The sequence below is a fragment of the Bombina bombina genome, chromosome 6 (assembly GCF_027579735.1).
Source record: "Bombina bombina isolate aBomBom1 chromosome 6, aBomBom1.pri, whole genome shotgun sequence".
NCBI classification, from domain to species: Eukaryota; Metazoa; Chordata; class Amphibia; order Anura; family Bombinatoridae; genus Bombina; species Bombina bombina.
In genome coordinates this window covers 43,600,598-43,626,218 of record NC_069504.1, presented here as the reverse complement: position 1 = coordinate 43,626,218, position 25,621 = coordinate 43,600,598, and the positions used below count along the sequence as shown (strand labels likewise).

The window sequence follows — 25,621 nt, the reverse complement described above, 5'->3', positions numbered from 1 at the left end:
TCCCATCTCTATCCAGTTCGGTTCTTGGCCTCCCAGAAGAAGGTTAGTAATAGAGTTGTTGCAGCTACCTGCTTATAGATTAAAGGAGCAGTAAATACAGTAGATTTGCATACTCCACCAATGCATAACAACAAGACAATGCAATAGCACTTAGTCTGAACTTCAAATGAGTAGTAGATTTTTTCTGACAACTTTCAGTTTTGTCTATTTCCACTCCCCATCGGCCAATCACAAGTGCATATACGTATATTCTGTAAATTCTTGCACATGCTCAGTAGGAGCTGGTGACTCAAAAAGTGTAAATATAAAAAGACTGCACATTTTGTTAATGGAAGTAAATTGTAAAGTTGTTTAACCCCTTAAAGGGACAGTATGCACTCATTTTCATATAACTGCATGTAATAGACACTACTATAAAGAATAAGATGCACAGATACTGATATAAAAATCCAGTATAAAACTGTTTAAAAACTTACTTAGAAGCTGTCAGTTTGGCTCTGTTGAAAAGGCAGCTGGAAAGCCCACTGCAAGTGGTAAATAAGACTCTCCCCCCCCTCCCCCTCCTTTTGCATATGAAAAGACCCTTTACACAAACAGGAGCAAGCTGGAGAAGGTAGCTGACAGTATTCACATAAAACTGTGGGGCTTGGTTAGGAGTCTGAAAATCAGAGCAATGTTATTTAAAAATAAGCAAAACTATACATTTATTTAAAAAAAAACTTTATGGGCTATATAAATAGATCATCTACAAAACATTTATGCAAAGAAAAAATGAGTGTATGTTGTCCCTTTAATGACAGAGGACGTACCAGGTACATCCTGCAAAAACTGTCAGTTAATGACAATGGACGTACCTGGTACATCCTCTGTGAAAATGAGCACTGGAAGCTATTGCTATCGCTTCCAGCTGCTCTCGGGGTATTGCAATGATGCCTCGATATTGAGGCATCACTGCGATACCCTTTTTTACACACTGATGCAGAGAGGGGCACTGGTGCCAATGGTGCCGATCGTTGGTGGGCGACTATTGGTGGTTAACATCCGGATCCTGTGCGCGGGGGGGGGGGCGTGTGGGGGGGCGCACGCGTGCGTGCCGCATCATTTATCTAGTAATGTATGAGAAGCATACATGAGAAGAATGGAGTGGGAGGGGGAGAGAATTGAGGGGGGCAGCTACAATACAGAAAATTTATTTTTAAGATAAAAAAATATTAAAAATAGTTTTTATCAGCAAACTTGGTACTGGCAGACAGCTGCCAGTACCCAAGATGGCGGCAACTAGGTAGAGTGGGGAGGGTTAGAGAGCTGTTTGGGGGGATCAGGGAGTTTGGGGGCTAATGGGGGATCCAACACTGCAGAATAACTGTAAACAAATAAAATACATTTTTAAAAAATGGCTTTTTTTTAGTACTGGCAGAGATTCTGCCAGTACTTAAGATGGCGGTGACAATTGTGGGGTGGGGGAGGGAAGGGAGCTGTTTGAGGGGATCAGGTAGGGATCAGGGGGTTGGGATGTGTCAGGTGGGAGGCTGATCTCTACACTAAAGCTAAAATTAACCCTAAAAGCTACCAAATTAACTCCTTAACTGCTGGGCATAATATAAGTGTGGTGCGCAGCGGCATTTTGCGGCCTTCTAATTACCAATAAGCAATACCAAAGCCATATATGTCTGCTATTTCTGAACAATGGGGATCCCAGAGAAGCATTTACAAACATTTGTGCCATGATTGCTCTAACTGTAAATAATTTCAGTGAGAAACCTAAAATTGTGAAAAAGTTAACGATTTTTTTTATTTTATCACATTTGGCGGTGAAATGGTGGCATGAAATATACCAAAATAGTCCTAGATCAATCCTTTGGGTTGTCTTCTACACTACACTAAAGCTAAATTTAACCCTACAAGCTCCCTACAACCAACCTAATTAACCCCTTCACTGCTGGGCATAATACACGTGTGATGCACAGCTTGATTTAGCGGCCTTCTAATTACCAAAAAATTATGTCAAAGCCATAAATGTCTGCTATTTCTGAACAAAGGGGATCCCAGAGAAGCATTTACAACCATTTGTGCCACAATTGCACAAGCTGTTTGTAAATAATTTCAGTGAGAAACCTAAAGTTTGTGAAAAAGTTAACAATTTTTTTTTATTTGATCGCATTTGGCGGTGAAATGGTGGCATGAAATATACCAAAATGGGCCTAGATCAATACTTTGTATTGTCCACTAAAAAAATATATATGCATGGGTTATTCAGGGATGTTTTATTTAGTGCAGGAGTGTCTGTTTTTAAATACAACTAATACAATTTGAAAACCCCCCTTTTAGATGGAATAAGAGAGAGGGTATAATGTGCCTTTGATAATGTTTAATCCTTTCATGTTTATTTGAGAGTTTAGAACCTAATTAGGCCAGGATAATAGAAAGACAGCAATACATAATCCAGCGTATGTCCTTTCCTACAATTTTTTTTCTTCTATTAACATAATTATTACGCAGACTCAAGGCTTTTATGATACTTTTCAAATCGCTAAAAACATGGCATGAGATTGTGTTAGTTGTGTTGGTGCATTTGTAAATATGAGATGAGAAACCAAATTATTGGTGATATATTTTATTATTAGATTAGCTAAGTGCAGCGAGCGCCGTAATGCTAATGGAAAATACAAAATGAAAGCTTTACGCAGCCTGACGTGATAATCGGTCCGCACATAATAATCCTCTCATGTAGAAAATGCCATCATTGAGAGCTGTTTTGTGAATTATTTCTCTTGTGTTACATTATTACTCATTTATTTTTACACTGCATGCTTTTCTCTACATAAAACAGACTCTCGCGCATACGTATACTTTAATAAAACAATTTGCTGTTACAGAAATACATTCTTTCGAACACATACTTAAAGGGACAGTATACACCAATTTTCATATAACTGCATGCAATAGACACTTTTAAGTATAATATGCACAGATACTGATATAAAAAACACAGTATAAAACCATTTAAAAACTTACTTAGAAGCTCCCAATTTAGCTCTGTTAAAAAGGTAGCTAGAACACCTTTAACAGCTGTCCATTTTTTTCCTGGGGCAGTCCTGTTTCTTTCATGTAATTGGCAAGAGTCCATGAGCTAGTGACGTATGAGATATACAATCCTACCAGGAGGGGCAAAGTTTCCCAAACCTCAAAATGCCTATAAATACACCCCTCACCACACCCACAATTCAGTTTTACAAACTTTGCCTCCTATGGAGGTGGTGAAGTAAGTTTGTGCTAAGATTTCTATGTTCTCAGCATTCTGAAGCCAGATTCCTCTCAGAGTACAGCGAATGTCAGAGGGACGTAGAGAGTATTACCTGAATGCAATGATTTTCCTAATGGGGGTCTTTTTCATAGGTTCTCTGTTATCGGAGGTTGAGATTCATCTCATACCTCCCTTTTCAGATTGACGATATACTCTCATATACCATTACCTCTACTGATAACTGTTTCAGTACTGGTTTGGCTATCTGCTATATGTGGATGGATGTCTTTTGGTAAGTATGTTTTTATTTCTTAAGACACCTCAGCTATGGTTTGGCACTTTATGCATTTATATAAAGTTCTAAATATATGTATTGTACTTATGAGTCAGGTTCATGTATTTCCTTTTGCAGATTGTCAGTTTCATATTTGGGAAAGTTAATATTGAGAAATATTTTTCTTACCTGGGGTTTAGTCTTTTTTTCAATTGACTACTTGTTCAAATTGGAGGCTGTCTTAGGCTTGCGGGTGCGCTAAATGCTACACTTTATTGCGTCATTCTTGGCACGTCCGTTGACGCAAGTTCGCCATTTCCGGTGTCTTACTTGACGCAGGGGTTCACACAGGGTTGCGTCGTTAGTGACGCGAGTGTGTCATTACGGACATGGTTGGCGCCAAAAAAAATTTCAGTTACGTTGTGCATCATACTTGGCGCCAAACTTTTTTCATTATTTATTGCCCTATTGCTTTTGCCTCTTGCCTTTTGCTATGTCAGAGGGCTATGCTATTTGCTTTTTTTCCCATTCCTGAAACTGTCATATAAGGAAATTGATCATTTTTTTTATATGTTGTTTTATATTTTGCAAGATGTCTCAATCTGATCCTGCCTCAGAAGTATCTGCTGGAACTTTGCTGCCTGACATTGGTTCTACCAAAGCTAAGTGCATTTGTTGTAAAATTGTGGAGATTATATCTCCTAATGTAATTTATATTAGTTGTCATGATAAACTTTTACATGCAGATAGAGTGTCCATCTGTAATAGTACATTGCCAGTTGCAGTTCCTTCAACTTCTAATGTACATGATATACCTATGAATTTTAAAGAATTTGTTACTGATTCTATTCAGAAGGCTTTGTCTGCATTTCCACCTTCTAATAAGCGTAAGAGGTCTTTTAAAACTTCTGATAAAGTTGATGAAATTTCAAATGACCGACAGCATAATGAATTTTCCACCTCTGATGAGGATCTATCTGATTCAGAAGATCCTTCCTCAGACATTGACACTGTCAAATCTACTTATTTATTTAAAATAGAGTATATGCATTCTTTGTTAAAAGAAGTGTTAATTACTTTGGATATTGAGGAAGCTAGTCCTCTTGATATTAAAACCAGTAAACATTTAAATGCTGTTTTTAAACCTACTGTGGTTACTCCAGAGGTTTTTTCTATTCCTGATGCTATTTCTGACATGATTTCTAAGGAATGGAATAAGCCAGGTACTCCTTTTAATCCTTCTGCAAGGTTTAAAAAATTGTATCCTTTACCAGCAATTGCAATAGAGTTTTGGGAAAAGATCCCCAAAGTTGATGGGGCTATTTCTACTCTTGCTAAACGAACCACTATTCCTATGGAAGATAGTACTTCCTTTAAAGATCCTTTAGATAGGAAGATTGAATTTTATCTAAGGAAAGCCTATTTATATTCAGGTCATCTTTTTAGGCCTGCAATTACTTTGGCTGATGTTGCAGCTGCTTCAACTTTTTGGTTTATAGAATTTAGCGCAACAAGAATTGGATTCTGACATATCTAGCATTGTTCGCTTACTGCAACATGCTAATCATTTTATTTGTGATGCCATTTTTGATATTATCAAAATTGATGTTAGATCCATGTCTTTAGTTGTATTAGCTAGAAGAGCTTTGTGGTTTAAATCTTGGAATGCTGATATGACATCTAAGTCTAGATTGCTATCTCTTTCTTTCCAAGGTAATAATTTATTTGGTTCTCAGTTGGATTCTATTATTTCAACTGTTACTGGGGGGAAAGGAGTTTTTTTGCCTCAGGATAAAAAACCTAAGGGTAAATCTAAGGCTTCTAATCGTTTTCGTTCCTTTTGTCAAAATAAGGAACAAAAACCTAATCCTTCCCCCAAGGAATCTGTTTCCAATTGGAAGCCTTCCTCAAATTGGAATAAATTCAAGCCTTTTAAGAAACCAAAGTCAGCACCTGAGTCCGAATGAAGGTGCGGCCCTCATTCCAGCTCAGCTGGTAGGGTGCAGATTAAGGTTTTTCAGGGATGTTTGGGCAAATTCTGTCCAAAATCAATGGATTCAGAGCATTGTCTCTCAGGGGTACCGAATAGGATTCAGAGTAAGACCTCCTGTGAGAAGATTTGTTCTCTCACGCATCCCAGTGAATCCAGTAAAAGCTCAGGCTTTCCTGAAGTGTGTTTCAGATCTGGAGGTTTCAGGGGTTATCATGCCGGTTCCCTTTCAGGAACAAGGCCTGAGGTTTTATTCAAATCTATTCATTGTCCTGAAGAAAGAAAATTCATTCAGACCAGTTCTGGATCTGAAAATTTTGAATCGTTATGTAAGAGTACCAACTTTCAAGATGGTGACTATAAGGACTATTCTGCCTTTTGTTCAGCAAGGACATTATATGTCTACAATAGACTTGCAGGATGCTTACCTGCATATTCCGATTCATCCAGAACATTATCAGTTCCTGAGATTCTCTTTTCTAGACAAGCATTACCAATTTGTTTCTCTTCCATTTGGCCTAGCAACAGCTCCAAGCATCTTTACAAAGGTTCTGGGTGCCCTACTCTCTGTAATCAGAAAACAGGGTATTGCGGTGTTTCCTTATTTGGACGATATCTTGGTACTAGCTCAGTCTTTACGTTCTGCAGAATCTCACACAAATCAACTTGTGTTGTTTCTTCGAAAACATGGTTGGAGGATCAATTTACCAAAAAGTTTTTTGATTCCTCAGACAAGGGTCACCTTTTTAGGTTTCCAGATAGATTCAGTGTCCATGACTCTGTCTCTAACAGACAAGAGACATTTGAAATTGGTTGCAGCATGTCGGCACCTTCAGTCTCAGTCATTCCCTTCAGTGGCTATGTGCATGGAAGTTTTAGGCCTCATGACTGCAGCATTGGATGCGATTCCTTTTGCTCGTTTTCACATGAGACCTCTCCAGCTTTGCATGCTGAATCAATGGTGCAGGGATTATACAAAGATATCACAATTAATATCCTTAAATCCCAATGTTCGACACTCTCTGACGTGGTGGTTAAATCACCAGCGTTTAGTTCAAGGGGCCTCTTTTGTTCGGCCAACCTGGACTGTGATCACAACAGATGCGAGTCTTTCAGGTTGGGGAGCTGTCTGGGGATCTCTGACAGCACAAGGAGTTTGGAAATCTCAAGAGGCGAGATTACCAATCAATATTTTAGAACTCCGTGCAATTCTCAAAGCTCTTCAGTTTTGGCCTCTGTTGAAGAGAAAACCGTTCATTTATTTTCAGACAGACAATATCACAACTGTGGCATATGTCAATCATCAGGGTGGGACTCACAGTCCCCTAGCTATGAAAGAAGTATTTCGGATACTTGTTTGGGCAGAATCCAGCTCTTGTCTAATTTCTGCGGTTCATATCCCAAGTGTAGACAATTGGGAGGCGTATTATCTCAGCCGTCAGACTTTACATCCAGGGGAGTGGTCTCTCCATCCGGATGTGTTCTCTCAGATTGTTCAGATGTGGGGTCTTCCAGAAATAGATCTGATTGCTTCTCATCTAAACAAGAAACTTCCCAGATACCTGTCCAGGTCCAGGGATTCTCAGGCAGAAGCAGTGGATGCGCTGACACTTCCTTGGTGTTATCAACCTGCTTATTTCTTCCCGCCTCTAGCTCTTCCGAGAGTGATCTCCAAGATCATCGTGGAACAATCGTTTGTGTTGCTGGTGGCTCCAGCATGGCCCCACAGGTTTTGGTATGCGGATCTTGTTTGGATGTCCAGTTGCCAACCTTGGCCACTACCGTTAAGGCCGGACCTACTGTCTCAAGGTCCGTTTTTCCATCAGGATCTCAAATCATTAAATTTGAAGGTATGGAAATTGAACGCTTAGTATTAAGTCATAGAGGTTTCTCTGACTCAGTAATTAATACTATGTTACAAGCTCGTAAATCTGTCTCTAGGAAGATTTATTATCGAGTTTGGAAGATTTACATTTCATGGTGTTCTTCTCATAAATTCTCTTGGCATTCTTTTAGAATTCCTACGGCTAAATTTAGAGTTCTGCGGCCAAAGGGGTGCGTTAGCTACGCATGCTTTTTTCCCCCGCACCTTTTAAATACCGCTGGTATTTAGAGTTCACAGAATGGCTGCGTTAGGCTCCAAAAAAGGGAGCGTAGAGCATATTTACCGCCACTTCAACTCTAAATACCAGCGGTGCTTACGAACGCGGCCAGCTTCAAAAACGTGCTCGTGCACGATTCCCCCATAGAAAACAATGGGGCTGTTTGAGCTGAAAAAAAACCTAAAACCTGCAAAAAAGCAGCGTTCAGCTCCTAACGCAGCCCCATTGTTTCCTATGGGGAAACACTTCCTAAGTCTGCACCTAACACCCTAACATGTACCCCGAGTCTAAACACCCCTAGCCTTACACTTATTAACCCCTAATCTGCCGCCCCCGCTATCGCTGACCCCTGCATATTATTATTAAGCCCTAATCTGCCGCTCCGTACACTGCCGCATCCTACATTATACCTATGTACCCCTAATCTGCTGCCCCTAACACCGCCGACCCCTATATTATATTTATTAACCCCTAATCTGCCCCCCACAACGTCGCCTCCACCTACCTACAATTATTAACCCCTAATCTGCCGCTCTGTACACCACCGCAACCTACATTATACCTATGTACCCCTAATCTGCTGCCCCTAACACCGCCGACCCCTATATTATATTTATTAACCCCTAATCTGCCGCCCCCAACGTCGCCTCCACCTACCTACAATAATTAACCCCTAATCTGCCGACCGGATCTCACCGCTACTCTAATAAATGTATTAACCCCTAAAGCTAAGTCTAACCCTAACACTAACACCCCCCCCCCCTAAGTTAAATATAATTTAAATCTAACGAAATAAATTAACTCTTATTAAATAAATTATTCCTATTTAAAGCTAAATACTTACCTGTAAAATAAACCCTAATATAGCTACAATATAAATTAAAATTATATTGTAGCTATTTTAGGATTAATATTTATTTTACAGGCAACTTTGTATTTATTTTAACCAGGTACAATAGCTATTAAATAGTTAATAACTATTTAATAGTTACCTAGTTAAAATAATTACAAAATTACCTGTAAAATAAATCCTAACCTAAGTTACAATTAAACCTAACACTACACTATCAATAAATTAATTAAATAAACTACCTACAATTATCTACAATTAAACCTAACACTACACTATCAATAAATTAATTAAATACAATACCTACAAATAAATACAATGAAATAAACTAACTAAAGTACAAAAAATAAAAAAGAACTAAGTTACAAAAAATAAAAAAATATTTACAAACATTAGAAAAATATTACAACAATGTTAAACTAATTACACCTACTCTAAGCCCCCTAATAAAATAAGAAAGACCCCCAAAATAAAAAAATGCCCTACCCTATTCTAAAATTAAAATAGAAAAGTTCTTTTACCTTACCAGCCCTGAAAAAGGCCCTTTGCGGGGCATGCCCCAAAGAATTCAGCTCTTTTGCCTGTAAAAAAAAACATACAATACCCCCCCCAACATTACAACCCACCACCCACATACCCCTAATCTAACCCAAACCCCCCTTAAATAAACCTAACACTAAGCCCCTGAAGATCTTCCTACCTTATCTTCACCACGTCGGGTTCACCGATCGATCCAGAAGAGCTTCCGATGTCTTGATCCAAGCCCAAGCGGGGGGCTGAAGATGTCCATGATCCGGCTGAAGTCTTCATCCAAGCGGGAGCTGAAGAGGTCCATGATCCGACTGAAGTCTTCTATCAAGCGGCATCTTCAATCTTCTTTCTTCCGGATCCATGTAGTTCATCCCGCCTTTAAGGGACGTCATCCAAGATGGCGTCCCTCGAATTCCGATTGGCTGATAGGATTCTATCAGCCAATCGGAATTAAGGTAAGAAAATTCTGATTGGCTGATGGAATCAGCCAATCAGAATCAAGTTCAATCCGATTGGCTGATCCGATCAGCCAATCAGATTGAGCTCGCATTCTATTGGCTGATCGGAACAGCCAATAGAATGCAAGCTCAATCTGATTGGCTGATCGGAATTCGAGGGACGCCATCTTGGATGACGTCCCTTAAAGGAACCGTCATTCGTCGGGAAGTCATCGGTGAAGATGGATGTTCTGCGTCGGCGGGATGACCATGGATCCGGAAGAAAGAAGATTGAAGATGCCGCTTGATAGAAGACTTCAGCCCGATCATGGCCCTCTTCAGCTCCCGCTTGGATGAAGACTTCAGCCCGATCATGGACCTCTTCAGCTCCCGCTTGGATGAAGACTTCAGTCGAATCATGGACATCTTCAGCCCCCCGCTTGGGCTTGGATCAAGACATCGGAGGAGCTCTTCTGGATCGATCGGTGAACCCGGCGTGGTGAAGACAAGGTAGGGAGATCTTCAGGGGCTTAGTGTTAGGTTTATTTAAGGGGGGTTTGGGTTAGATTAGGGGTATGTGGGTGGTGGGTTGTAATGTTGGGGGGGGTATTGTATGGCTTTTTTTTTTACAGGCAAAAGAGCTGAATTCTTTGGGGCATACCCCGCAAAGGGCCCTTTTCAGGGCTGGTAAGGTAAAAGAGCTTTTCTATTTTAATTTTAGAATAGGGTAGGGCATTTTTTTTATTTTGGGGGTCTTTGTTATTTTATTAGGGGGCTTAGAGTAGGTGTAATTAGTTTAAAATTGTTGTAATATTTTTCTAATGTTTGTAAATATTTTTTTATTTTTTGTAACTTAGTTCTTTTTTATTTTTGTACTTTAGTTAGTTTATTTAATTGTATTTATTTGTAGGTATTGTATTTAATTAATTTATTGATAGTGTAGTGTTAGGTTTAATTGTAGATAATTGTAGGTATTTTATTTAATTAATTTATTGATAGTGTAGTGTTAGGTTTAATTTTAACTTAGGTTAGGATTTATTTTACAGGTAATTTTGTAATTATTTTAGCTAGGTAGCTATTAAATAGTTATTAACTATTTAATAGCTATTGTACCTGGTTAAAATAAATACAAAGTTGCCTGTAAAATAAATATTAATCCTAAAATAGCTACAATATAATTATTATTTATATTGTAGCTATATTAGGGTTTATTTTACAGGTAAGTATTTAGCTTTAAATAGGAATAATTTATTTAATAAGAGTTAATTTATTTCGTTAGATAAAAATTATATTTAACTTAGGGGGGGTTAGGGTTAGAATTAGCTTTAGGGGTTAAAAAATTTATTAGAGTAGCGGTGAGCTCCGGTCGGCAGATTAGGGGTTAATGCTTGAAGTTAGGTGTCGGCGATGTTAGGGAGGGCAGATTAGGGGTTAATACTATTTATTATGGGGTTATTGAGGCGGGAGTGAGGCGGATTAGGGGTTAATACATTTATTATAGTAGCGGTGCGGTCCGGTCGGCAGATTAGGGGTCAATAAGTGTAGGTAGGTGGCGGCGACGTTGGGGGCGGCAGATTAGGGGTTAATAAATATAATATAGGGGTCGGCGGTGTTAGGGGCAGCAGATTAGGGGTACATAGGGATAACGTAGGTTGCGGCGGTGTACGGAGCGGCAGATTAGGGGTTAATAATAATATGCAGGGGTCAGCGATAGCGGGGGCGGCAGATTAGAGGTTAATAAATATAATATGGGGGTTGGCGGTATTAGGGGCAGCAGATTAGGGGTACATAGGGATAACGTAGGTGGCGGCGGTGTACGGAGTGGCAGATTAGGGGTTAAAAAATTTTAATAGAGTGGCGGCGATGTGGGGGGGGCCTCGGTTTAGGGGTACATAGGTAGTTTATGCGTGTTAGTGTACTTTAGAGCACAGTAGTTAAGAGCTTTATAAACCGGCGTTAGCCCAGAAAGCTCTTAACTCCTGACTTTTTTCTGCGGCTCGAGTCATGTCGTTAGATTTCTAACGCTCACTTCAGCCACGACCCTAAATACCTGCGTTAGAAAGATCCCATTGAAAAGATAGGATACGCAAATGGCGTAGGGGGATCTGCGGTATGGAAAAGTCGCGGCTGGAAAGTGAGCGTTAGACCCTTTCCTGACTGACTCTAAATACCAGCGGTAGCCCAAAACCAGCGTTAGGAGCCTCTAACGCTGGTTTTCACGGCTACCGCCAAACTCTAAATCTAGCTGCTTGAATTTTACAGTTTCTCCAGGATGGTTTGGATAGGGGTTTGTCTGCAAGTTCCTTTAAGGAACAAATCTCTGCTCTTTCAGTTTTATTTCACAGAAAGATTGCTAAACTTCCTGATATTCACTGTTTTGTACAGGCTTTAGTTCAAATTAAGCACGTCATTAAATCAATTTCTCCTCCTTGGAGTCTTAATTTGATTTTGAAGGCGTTACAGGCTCCTCCATTTGAGCCTATGCATTCTTTGGACATTAAACTACTTTCTTGGAAAGTGTTGTTCCTTTTGGCCATCTCTTCTGCTAGAAGAGTTTCTGAGCTATCTGCTCTTTCTTGTGAATCTCCTTTTCTGATTTTTCATCAGGATAAGGCGGTTTTGCATACTTCATTTGAATTTTTACCTAAGGTTCTGAATTCTAACAACATTAGTAGATAAATTGTTGTCCCTTCCTTGTGTCCTAATCCTAAGTATCCTTTAGAAAGATCCTTACATTCTTTGGATGTGGTTAGAGCTTTGAAATATTATTTTGAAGCTACTAAGGCTTTCAGGAAGACTTCTAGTCTATTTGTTATATTTTCTGGTCTTAGGAAAGGTCAGAAGGCCTCTGCTATTTCTTTGGCCTCTTGGTTAAAGCTTTTGATTCATCAAGCTTATTTGGAGTCGGGTCAAGCCCCGCCTCAGAGAATTACAACTCATTCTACTAGATCAGTCTCCACTTTGTGGGCTTTTAAGAATGAAGCTTCAGTTGATCAGATTTGCAAAGCAGCGACTTGGTCCTCTTTGCATACATTTATTAAATTCTACCGTTTTTATGTATTTGCTTCTTCTGAAGCAGTTTTTGGTAGAAAAGTTCTTCAGGCAGCTGTTTCAGTTTGATTCTTCTGCGGATATTTTAAGTTTTTCTTTTCTTCATGAGAATAACTTATATTTGGGTTGTGGATTATTTTTTTCAGCATTTGGCTGTTGTTTATTTTTTATCCCTCCCTCTCTAGTGACTCTTGCGTGGAGTTCCACATCTTGGGTATTTGATATCCCATACGGCACTAGCTCATGGACTCTTGCCAATTACATGAAAGAAAACATACTTTATGTAAGAACTTACCTGATAAATTAATTTCTTTCATATTGGCAAGAGTCCATGAGGCCCACCCTTTTTATGGTGGTTATGATTTTTTTGTATATAGCACAATTATTTCCAAATTCCTTTGTTGATGCTTTTTACTCCTTCCTTTATCACCTCACTACTTGGCTATTCGTTAAACTGAATTGCGGGTGTGGTGAGGGTGTATTTATAGGCATTTTGAGGTTTGGGAAACTTTGCCCCTCCTGGTAGGATTGTATATCCCATACGTCACTAGCTCATGGACTCTTGCCAATATGAAAGAAATGAATTTATCAGGTAAGTTCTTACATAAATTATGTTTTTTGGGGCTCCTGTCCTGTGGTAAAGTTGTCTGTGGGAATCAGACAAAAGTCAGACAAAAAGTTTTAATTGGCCCTAAAGGTAAATTTTGTTACATATTGTGGCATCTGAGCTTTACATTACAGCAGCAGAATAATAATAGATCTGGCATCTGTGAATCTCCTGCAGTTTACAGATTATATTGTCTATGCATTGGGTGTCTTGGATGAAATGGGCCGAACTATGGAAATAGGTTTGTGTGGTCAATATTCCTGCTTACTTGATTGCTTTGCTACAGTGTTCCTGCATTTTATTTTTTTCAAATTCTGTTAATATACATAGTGCCTTGTCACCCAAAACTGAAATTTTCCAGGCAATTATATATTGCAGGATATTAATTGTATCTAGTTTATCATTTTTGTCCTTGACATCTACCATAACATTGTATCCGCAGTGCTTTCATGGTACATAGTAGCCTCAGTGATATCACCTGTACCGCTGTCTTACAGCTACAGTGTCATTATGGGTACAATGTAGCTGCAGTGATATCCCTTGTATAGCTGTGTTGTAGCTACAGTGCCGTTATGGGTACAATGTAGCTGCAGTGATATCCCTACAGCTGTGTTGTAGCTACAGTGCCGTTATGGGTACAATGTAACTGCAGTGATATCACCTGTATAGATGTGTTGTAGCTACAGTGCCGTTATGGGTACAATGTAACTGCAGTGATATCACCTGTACCGCTGTGTTGTAGCTACTGTGCAATTATGGGTACAATGTAGCTGCAGTGATATCACCTGTACAGCTGTGTTGTAGCTACGGTGCCATTATGGGTACAATGTAGCTGCAGTGATATCACCTGTACTGCTGTGTTGTAGCTACAGTCCTGTTATGGGTATCGTTTAGTTGCAGTGATATCACCTGTACCGCTGTGTTGTAAACTATAGTGCCGTTATGGGTACAATGTAGCTTCAGTGATATCACCTGTACCGCTGTGTTGTAGCTACAGTGCAATTATGGGTACAATGTAGCTGCAATGATATCACCTGTATAGCTGTGTTGTAGCTACAGTGCCATTATGGGTACAATGTAACTGCAGTGATATCACCTGTACCGCTGTGTTGTAGCTACAGTGTCATTATGGCTACAATGTAGCTGCAGTGATATTACCTGTACCACTGTGTTGTAGCTACAGTGCCGTTATATATACAATGTAAGTGCAGTGATATCACCTGTACCGCTGTGTTGTAGCTACAGTGCCATTATGGGTACAATGTATCTGCAGTGATATCCCCTGTACAGCTGTGTTGTAGCTACAGTGCCGATATGGGTACAATGTAACTGCAGTGATATCACCTGTATAGCTTTGTTGTAGCTACAGTGCCATTATAGGTACAATGTAGCTACAGTTATATCACCTGTACTGCTGTGTTGTAGCTACAGTGCCGTTATGGGTACAATGTAGCTGCAGTGATATCACCTGTATAGCTGTGTTGTAGCTACGGTGCCATTATGGGTACAATGTAACTACAGTGATATCACCTGTATAGCTGTGTTGTAGCTACGGTGCCATTATGGGTACAATGTAACTACAGATTATATTGTCTATGCATTGGGTGTCTTGGATGAAATGGGCCGAACTATGGAAATAGGTTTGTGTGGTCAATATTCCTGCTTACTTGATTGCTTTGCTACAGTGTTCCTGCATTTTATTTTTTTCAAATAGTGCTAATATACATAGTGCCTTGTCACCCAAAACTGAAATTTTCCAGGCAATTATATATTGCAGGATATTAATTGTATCTAGTTTATCATTTTTGTCCTTGACATCTACCATAACATTGTATCCGCAGTGCTTTCATGGTACATAGTAGCCTCAGTGATATCACCTGTACCGCTGTCTTGCAGCTACAGTGTCATTATGGGTACAATGTAGCTGCAGTGATATCCCTTGTACAGCTGTGTTGTAGCTACAGTGCCGTTATGGGTACAATGTAGCTGCAGTGATATCCCCTGTACAGCTGTGTTGTAGCTACAGTGCCGTTATGGGTACAATGTAACTGCAGTGATATCACCTGTATAGATGTGTTGTAGCTACAGTGCCGTTATGGGTACAATGTAACTGCAGTGATATCACCTGTACCGCTGTGTTGTAGCTACTGTGCAATTATGGGTACAATGTAGCTGCAGTGATATATCCTGTACAGCTGTGTTGTAGCTACGGTGCCATTATGGGTACAATGTAGCTGCAGTGATATCACCTGTACTGCTGTGTTGTAGCTACAGTCCTGTTATGGGTATCATTTAGTTGCAGTGATATCACCTGTACCGCTGTGTTGTAAACTATAGTGCCGTTATGGGTACAATGTAGCTTCAGTGATATCACCTGTACCGCTGTGTTGTAGCTACAGTGCAATTATGGGTACAATGTAGCTGCAATGATATCACCTGTATAGCTGTGTTGTAGCTACAGTGCCATTATGGGTACAATGTAACTGCAGTGATATCACCTGTACCGCTGTGTTGTAGCTACAGTGTCATTATGGCTACAATGTAGCTGCAGTGATATTACCTGTACCACTGTGTTGTAGCTACAGTGCCGTTATATATACAATGTAAGTGCAGTGATATCACCTGTACCGCTGTGTTGTAGCTACAGTGCCATTATGGGTACAATGTATCTGCAGTGATATCCCCTGTACAGCTGTGTTGTAGCTACAGTGCCGATATGGGTACAATGTAACTGCAGTGATATCACCTGTATAGCTTTGTTGTAGCTACAGTGCCATTATGGGTACAATGTAGCTACAGTTATATCACCTGTACTGCTGTGTTGTAGCTACAGTGCCGTTATGGGTACAATGTAGCTGCAGTTATATCACCTGTATAGCTGTGTTGTAGCTACGGTGCCATTATGGGTACAATGTAACTACAGTGATATCACCTGTATAGCTGTGTTGTAGCTACGGTGCCATTATGGGTACAATGTAACTACAGTGATATCACCTGTACTGCTGTGTTATAACTACAGTCCTGTTATGGGTATCTTTTAGTTGCAGTGATATCACCTGTACCGCTGTGTTGTAAGCTATAGTGCCGTTATGGGTACGATGCAGCTGCAGTGATATCACCTGTATAGCTGTGTTGTAGCTACAGTGCCATTATGGGTACAATGTAGCTACAGTTATATCAACTGTACTGCTGTGTTGTAGCTACAGTGCCGTTATGGGTACAATGTAGCTGCAGTGATATCATCTGTAACGCTGTGTTGTAGCTACAGTGCCATTATGGGTACAATGTAACTGCAGTGATATCACCTGTATAGCTGTGTTGTAGCTACGGTGCCATTATGGGTACAATGTAGCTGCAGTGATATCACCTGTACTGCTGTGTTGTAATTACAGTCCTGTTATGGGTATCGTTTAGTTGCAGTGATATTGCCTGTACCGCTGTGTTGTAAGCTATAGTGCCGTTATGGGTACGATGTAGCTGCAGTGATATCACCTGTACTGCTGTGTTGTAACTACAGTGCAGTTATGGATACAATGTAACTGCAGTGATATCACCTGTACAGCTGTGTTGTAGCTACGGTGCCATTATGGGTACAATGTAGCTGCAGTGATATCACCTGTACTGCTGTGTTGTAGCTACAGTCCTGTTATGGGTATCGTTTAGTTGCAGTGATATCACATGTACCGCTGTGTTGTAAACTATAGTGCCGTTATGGGTACAATGTAGCTTCAGTGATATCACCTGTACCGCTGTGTTGTAACTATGGTGCCATTATGGGTACAATGTAACTGCAGTGATATTACCTGTAACACTCTCTTGTAGCTACAGTGCCATTATGGGTACAATGTAGCTTCAGTGATATCACCTGTATAGCTGTGTTGTAGCTACGGTGCCATTATGGGTACAATGTAACTACAGTGATATCACCTGTATAGCTGTGTTGTAGCTACGGTGCCATTATGGGTACAATGTAACTGCAGTGATATCACCTGTATTGCTGTGTTGTAGCTACGGTGCCATTATGAGTACAATGTAGCTGCAGTGATATCACCTGTACTGCTGTGTTGTAACTACAGTCCTGTTATGGGTATCGTTTAGTTGCAGTGATATCACCTGTACCGCTGTGTTGTAAGCTATAGTGCCGTTATTGGTACGATGTAGCTGCAGTGATATCACCTGTATAGCTGTGTTGTAGCTACAGTGCCATTATGAGTACAATGTAACTACAGTTATATCACCTGTACTGCTGTGCTGTTATGGGTACAATGTAACTGCAGTGGTATCACCTGTACCGCTGTGTTGTAGCTACAGTGCCATTATGGGTACAATGTAGCTGCAGTGATATCACCTGTACTGCTGTGTTGTAACTACAGTCCTGTTATGGGTATCGTTTAGTTGCAGTGATATCACCTGTACCGCTGTGTTGTAAACTATAGTGCCGTTATGGGTACGATGTAGCTGCAGTGATATCACCTGTACTGCTGTGTTGTAACTACAGTGCAGTTATGGATACAATGTAACTGCAGTGATATCACCTTTACCGCTGTGTTGTAGTTACGGTGCCATTATGGGTACAATGTAGCTGCAGTGATATCACCTGTACTGCTGTGTTGTAACTACAGTCCTGTTATGGGTATCGTTTAGTTGCAGTGATATCACCTGTACCGCTGTGTTGTAAACTATAGTGCCGTTATGGGTACGATGTAGCTGCAGTGATATCACCTGTACCGCTGTGTTGTAACTACAGTGCAGTTATGGATACAATGTAACTGCAGTGATATCACCTGTACAGCTGTGTTGTAGCTACGGTGCCATTATGGGTACAATGTAGCTTCAGTGATATCACCTGTACCGCTGTGTTGTAGCTACAGTCCTGTTATGGGTATCGTTTAGTTGCAGTGATATCACCTGTACCGCTGTGTTGTAACTATGGTGCCATTATGGGTATAATGTAAATGCAGTGATATTACCTGTAACACTCTCTTGTAGCTACAGTGCCGTTATGGGTACAATGTTACTGTGCTAGTTCTCCTATGACCAAAACAAGAGGGTGCCACAACAGTGCAGTATCACTGGTGGGCACATAAAAAAGTTCAGTAAAAGTCACTCACAAAGTGAATGCGCCAAGGAAATGCTGCCAAAAGAACAGGCTGGATGGGACCTTCTAAAACAGCCAGTGTGGGAAATAAGTGGAGAATTGTCTTGTTGATATTTATTTGTTTTAAATCTGTAGCTCCAGTGAATACAAGAAAAACAGTTTTGTAGTTTTACCCTTGTTAATTGGATTCATGATAGTTTATACTCAGCGGCACTAATATCCTGATTATGGCGCTGGCGAATGGTTGCCGTGCCATGCTGCTGGTGTTACATGCAGAAGAGATCTGCAGTATTTATTGGCTGGTGATTAGCCTGGTGACTGATCTGAGAGGTTACAAAATATCCCAATACCATATCCTTGGTGCATTCAGTGCATGAACTTTGTGTTTGGTCCTTGCATCTGTAGTAACGCTCTGTTTTAGCACCCGCTTGCTTTGTTACATTTTGACTACAACGAAAAGAAGAGAAACAGCTTTAAAGGGAAATTAATCCTTAAATTATTCTTTTTAGTACATTTTAGTCTCTTTAAATCTGTGTGCGACATTGTAGAAGAACAATCACAGTGATTGGATTACAATGGATATTTGGTCATTTTTCCTGAATAAGATTATATTTTATTTTTAGGCACCTCCTGATTTTTCAGTTTCCCAGATTATTTGATACTTTTAACTGTATTTGGTATCTGGTTATAATGGTGTGTAAAGAAATATCTTAAAGGGACATGATACCCAAATGTTGAAACACTTTATGCTGTATAGCTGTAAAAAGCTGACTAGAAAATATCACCTGAACATCTCTATGTAAAATAGGAAGATATTTTACATCAATATGTCCTAAGTATTCAAACCCCATTGTAACGGACTTTAAGCAGCAAATCAGTATGCCTGTCCTGGGACAGGCAAGGGAGCGAGCCTCATGCACACTTATATTATTTCCCTGTTAAGTTTAAGGAAGTTTACTATGGAATCTCATGAGGTCACAGTTAAAGAGTTAATGACCTCAGCACTGCTGATGCTGATTGGCTGCTGTTCACTTCTTCCTGGGCAGTAACTGAAAGATAACTTTTTATACAGCAGTTACTCTTGTGAGCTGAGGAAATTGTGAGGTAAAATATCTTCCTTTTTTACATAGAGATGCTCAGGTGATATTTTCCTGTCAGATTTTTACAGTTATACTGCATCACTTTCAAGTGATTTAGCATATGAGTATTATGTTCCTTTAATTTAAAATAGTGAATAAAAATATCAACACTAAATATCACCATTTCTGTAGGGAGCATTTTAAAAATGCTACGTATATATATATATATTTTGCTCATGCTTCCATCTTTTATTTATTTTTTATTCCCTTTGGCAATAGCACCAACTGAGCACTTGAAAGAGTTAACAAAGGGTGTGGGACACTAAAACCTTTCACTGCATCTCAAAGCCAGTAGAATACCATTGATGGCCATAAGTCTGTAAATTAGACTTGCCTATTAAATCTTCCATTTCTTGTCCTTCATTGACGCAGTGATTTTGTGCATCTGCAAATAAAATAATTTCCCATGACCTGTCTCTCTGTGCTACCAAATGTTGAGATTTCATTGGTTGCTTGGAAAACATCACTTTTATCCCGAGCAAAAAAGAAATATTCTCGCAGATGGTTTTGTCTTTGGTGCAGGGATCTGTGAATTAATTAGAAGATAATGGCTTTTGGATGTAGCAATTAACCTAATTATCCTGGCTAAGCTTCATTCCATAAGCATCTTTTTTATTTCGGTTGGGTGGGCTGTATAATTATATTGGATTTCAGCTATTGAAAAGGCTTTTTCACGCTTCCTATTGGCATTTTTTCTACAGTAAAGCACGGGACTGTATTCTGCCAGTGATTGGAGCATTCAGATGAATTCTCTTTGCTCTTTGACCCTAGAGAATGCCGCTAATGCTTGTACACCCCTTGTACACCTACCCCCACGTACTGATGTTGCACATTTTGTCATGCTAATTATGCTATTCACTAACATGTAAGTCAAATTACTAATGAGAGTAATTAGCTGAAAAGGCCGCTAATGTTCACAAATGACCAATGTAATAAACGCACCTCTCAAGTCATTTTTATCTGCTTGTCATTAATATCAATTTGTCTTAGACCGGGCTGCTTCTTTTTTCCCTATTTGCCCTTAAGGTTGTTTGTGTTGTGGTTAAATCAGCGCAGACACAACACAGCCTCACGTTCTATTGCTTCTGTCTTACTATTTTATAATCAGGAGGTTGCTGAAGAGCCAGCGTTTTCCTTTTTAATTTTAAATTCCTGGCACAAATAGGCACTTAGTTCCTCCTGCGTCGTGGCTGTAGATTTTTACTGTAATGTTATTGTGGTATTTACTTCTACTTGCAATAAGGATTAATGCAGACTGAAAGAAATAGGGAACAGCGCAAAACGGACCAGATTCAAGGTAGTAGTTTATTCAGAATGACAAACACGCCGCAATAAAAATTCTACTTACAAGATGTAAGTTGCTAAAAGCATTTCACATACTTTGTTGTGAACAAATAGTCCCGCTCCGGTATTAGGGTAATCCGCAGCCGACAGGAAAGTCTTTCTCCCCCACACAGCTGAAGAATCCTCCGGAAGATCAGAAGATCAAAAGGGACCTGATAAGCTCAACGCGTTTCCCCAAGTGTACGCCCAGGCTTTTTCAAGAGCAGATAGCAGACTAAACAACTTGCTATTATTTCTAACACAGAGCTAATCCTAATTGGACAACAGCAATAACCAATAGGACTGTAGTAAACAGTGCACTCACCCCAATTAACATAGAGATATAGTTACAATACTGAAACTTATAAATACTAGTACAGTGATTCAACAATTGATCTAACAAATGCATCTTAACATTCATGATTGTATGACATACAATATATACATAATGTGAATAAATATGAGAATAAAATTAAAAATGTAGCATGAATGCAAAATATAAATTATAAATTGCAAAATACAAATAACAGCAACAAAGCTGTAATTTGAGAGATACATTGCATAGTAATAATAGTACAAGTCTCAAACTAAAATACAATTCATAACACAGTAAAAAAACTTCACTATCTAAAAATCATATAAAAGTTAAAAAATCCTAAAAATTCAATCACTTTAAGGACCTGAAAAAATATAAAAACAACAGTTAGTCATCAAAAATAGAAATAATTATAAATTTGCAAAAAGGGGGAAAATGGATAAACAAAATGAGTTAACACTAATGAGAGGTGGATTATACTTTGGGAGTTCACACCATACAATGACATTAAAAACAACTAAAAAGTATCAACTAGTGTCTAAAGAAACGCTTGTACATCCAAATCTGTGTTAAGAACGGAAGGACTCAAACTCTTTAGTTTGAAAATGTCTGAGAAGTCTTAACCTATTCTTCTTTTCAGGGGATATCCAATCAATTATCTGGATCTCAAGACCCTGGGGTCACAACCATGGACTAGGGAAAATGATTGGGTACACTGTTTTTTAAAATGATTTTTAATATTATAAAGGTGCTCATTAAATCTAGTCCGTGTTTTCCTTTCAGTGCGCCCGTTGTAAATCAGGTCACACAACGTAAAAGGTATACTGTGTAGTTGGTTTCACAGTTACATCTGTGTCTAATTTCCAATTGTTCTGTACCTTCCGCATTTCTAAAGAGATTTCCTATATGAGCACACGTTACATCTACCTTTGTTACATTTATAAGTACCCATAGGGAGGGATAACCAATTGCTTAGGAATTCTTTCTCATCCTTCTTCCTTACTACTTCTCTTATTTCCTTTCTTAATTTGCTGGGGGCTAAATGTTTTTTTTAATTTTTGTTTTTTCTAAAGGTAATTAGTGGTCTATACCCCACTATGTTCCCCAGTATAGCGTCAGATTTGAGTATTCCCCAATGTCTGGTCATTACTTTTTTGATGACCCTTGCTCCCGCATTGTAAGTGGTAATAAAACGTACTTGATTATCCCTTGTCTTATTGCTACTTGTCGCTTTTTCACTCTTCAAAAGTTTCTGTCTAACTTGATTGCTTTTATTTTAGCTTCCTTTAAAAGTTCATTGTCATATCCCTTTTCCAAGAATTTCTTATCTAACTCTTCTGCCTCTATTTCAAAGTCAGAAATTCTTGAGCAATTTCGCCTAATTCTGATATACTGACTTGCAGGGATATTAGATTTCCATTTTTTAAGGTGACCACTTCTGGCATCTACAAAACTGTTCCTATCAACTGTTTTCTTAAAATTCTTCACTATAACTTTGTTGTCCACTGGATTTTTCATAAGACTTATATCCAAGAATACTATACTCTCCTGGGAGTTAGTGCCACTAAATTTCAAATCATATTGTAAATTTATCTCTACATGAATTGGGGGGGGGGGGTGTACTGTTTTCTACAGTCCTATTGGTTATTACTGTTGTCCAATTAGGATTAGCTTTGTGTTAGAAATAATAGCAAGTTGTTTAGTCTGCTATCTGCTCTTAAAAAAGCCTGGGCGCACACTGGGGGAACGCATTGAGCTCATCAGGTCCCTTTCGATCTTCTAATCTTCCAGAGGATTCTTCAGCTGTGTGGGGGAGAAAGACTTTCCTGTCGGCTGCTGATTACCCTAATACCGAAGTGGGACTATTTGTTAACAACAAAACTTGTGAAATGCTTTTTAACAACTTACATCTTGTAAGTACATTTTTTATTGTGGCATTTGTCATTCTGAATAAACTGCTACCTTGAATCTGGTCCGTTTTGCTCTGTTCCCTATTTCTTTCAGTCTGCATTTGTCACTTTGACCTGTGTGAGGAGGAATACACCGGTAAAGAGAGCGGCTGCATCTGGACCTACAGATAGGGATACGAAGTATATTGAAGCCATCCTGCATTTCTTTTTCCATCAGGGGACCTAAGAACAGTAAGACCGTATCTTAATGCACCGTTGTGCAAATTACTTTTAAATGCAAAGCGCTGCTTTACCATTTTGTGTTTTGTCTTTACTGTTTGCAATAAGGATTGCTTGCTCATCAAGTTAAAACGACAAAACTCCACAATTGAAATATATAAAGAGGGCACGCAATGGTGCGGTATCACCTCACCCTTAGGTGTATAAGTAAAATAGTGCACCTATACTCACAGTATGTTATCAGTACCTTTAGGCGCCCCCCAGCTGTGGCCGTACAGCACGATTGGGGCGCCCTCTGTATGTTTTTATGTTGTAGAACTTGCACGTAGATTTAAATGGGCTGAGAAGAGGAGCTGCCCCATTTACTTTGTCCTATGGACATCAGGACTAATAAGTAATACTGATTTGATATTTGCGGATAGATGTATGTTTGTCTTTCTGATTTATTGAGAGGGTTTCCTTTGCTGTATCATTAGTGGGATTTGGCGCCTCCTGTGTCTTTCCCCGCTTTACCTAGTGGGAGAAAAAGGGTTTGCGTTATTTCCTAAAACTACAGAACCAACTTTGGGATTTAGTTAGCTCGTTCTTTTAGCTCACAGAAGGGTGTGGGATGCAAGGAACGCATATAGCAGACACTGCTACATACTTACCCTGCCCCATCAACTAGCACTTCTGTAATATCTGACGTTCAGTAGAAATCTTTCAGCCAACACCTCTTGGCTGTCAGACAAACTGGATTAAGGTACTAAAGGGATATGAAACCCATTTTTCTCCAACATAGGTGTGTCCGGTCCACGGCGTCATCCTTACTTGTGGGATATTCTCCTCCCCAACAGGAAATGGCAAAGAGCCCAGCAAAGCTGGTCACATGATCCCTCCTAGGCTCCGCCTACCCCAGTCATTCTCTTTGCCGTTGTACAGGCAACATCTCCACGGAGATGGCTTAGAGTTTTTTAGTGTTTAACTGTAGTTTTTATTATTCAATCAAGAGTTTGTTATTTTGAAATAGTGCTGGTATGTACTATTTACTCAGAAACAGAAAAGAGATGAAGATTTCTGTTTGTATGAGGAAAATGATTTTAGCAACCGTAACTAAAATCCATGGCTGTTCCACACAGGACTGTTGAGAGCAATTAACTTCAGTTGGGGGAACAGTATGCAGTCTCTTGCTGCTTGAGGTATGACACATTCTAACAAGACGATGTAATGCTGGAAGCTGTCATTTTCCCTATGGGATCCGGTAAGCCATGTTTATTACGATCGTAAATAAGGGCTTCACAAGGGCTTATTAAGACTGTAGACTTTTTTTGGGCTAAATCGATTCATTATTAACACATATTTAGCCTTGAGGAATCATTTTATCTGGGTATTTTGATATAATAATATCGGCAGGCACTGTATTAGACACCTTATACCTTAGGGGCTTTCCCAAAGCATAAGCAGAGCCTCATTTTCGCGCCGGTGTGGCGCACTTGTTTTTGAGAGGCATGGCATGCAGTCGCATGTGAGAGGAGCTCTGACACTTAGAAAAGACTTTCTGAAGGCGTCATTTGGTATCGTATTCCCCTTTGGGCTTGGTTGGGTCTCAGCAAAGCAGATACCAGGGACTGTAAAGGGGTTAAAGTTTAAAACGGCTCCGGTTCCGTTATTTTAAGGGTTAAAGCTTCCAAATTTGGTGTGCAATACTTTTAAGGCTTTAAGACACTGTGGTGAAAATTTGGTGAATTTTGCACAATTCCTTCATGTTTTTTCGCAATTGCAGTAATAAAGTGTGTTCAGTTTAAAATTTAAAGTGACAGTAACGGTTTTATTTTAAAACGTTTTTTGTACTTTGTTATCAAGTTTATGCCTGTTTAACATGTCTGAACTACCAGATAGACTGTGTTCTGAATGTGGGGAAGCCAGAATTCCTATTCATTTAAATAAATGTGATTTATGTGATAATGACAATGATGCCCAAGATGATTCCTCAAGTGAGGGGAGTAAGCATGGTACTGCATCATTCCCTCCTTCGTCTACACGAGTCTTGCCCACTCAGGAGGCCCCTAGTACATCTAGCGCGCCAATACTCCTTACTATGCAACAATTAACGGCTGTAATGGATAATTCTGTCAAAAACATTTTAGCCCAAATGAACACTTGTCAGCGTAAGCGCGGCTGCTCTGTTTTAGATACTGAAGAGCATGGCAACGCTGATACTAATATCTCTGAAGGGCCCCTAACCCAGTCTGATGGGGCCAGGGAAGTTTTGTCTGAGGGAGAAATTACTGATTCAGGGAACATTTCTCAACAGGCTGAACCTGATGTGATTGCATTTAAATTTAAGTTGGAACATCTCCGCATTCTGCTTAAGGAGGTATTATCCACTCTGGATGATTGTGACAAGTTGGTCATCCCAGAGAAACTATGTAAAATGGACAAGTTCTTAGAGGTGCCGGGGCTCCCAGAAGCTTTTCCTATACCCAAGCGGGTGGCGGACATTGTTAATAAAGAATGGGAAAGGCCCGGTATTCCTTTCGTCCCTCCCCCC

General features: G+C 39.6%; 1 protein-coding gene across 1 annotated transcript in view; it reads left to right on the top strand.

The window, feature by feature from the left end:
* The window catches only part of EXOC4 (exocyst complex component 4), a 1,163,948-nt gene that overhangs the window by 925,188 nt on the left and 213,139 nt on the right, over positions 1-25,621 (top strand). The gene's annotated exons all lie outside the window — the stretch shown is intronic.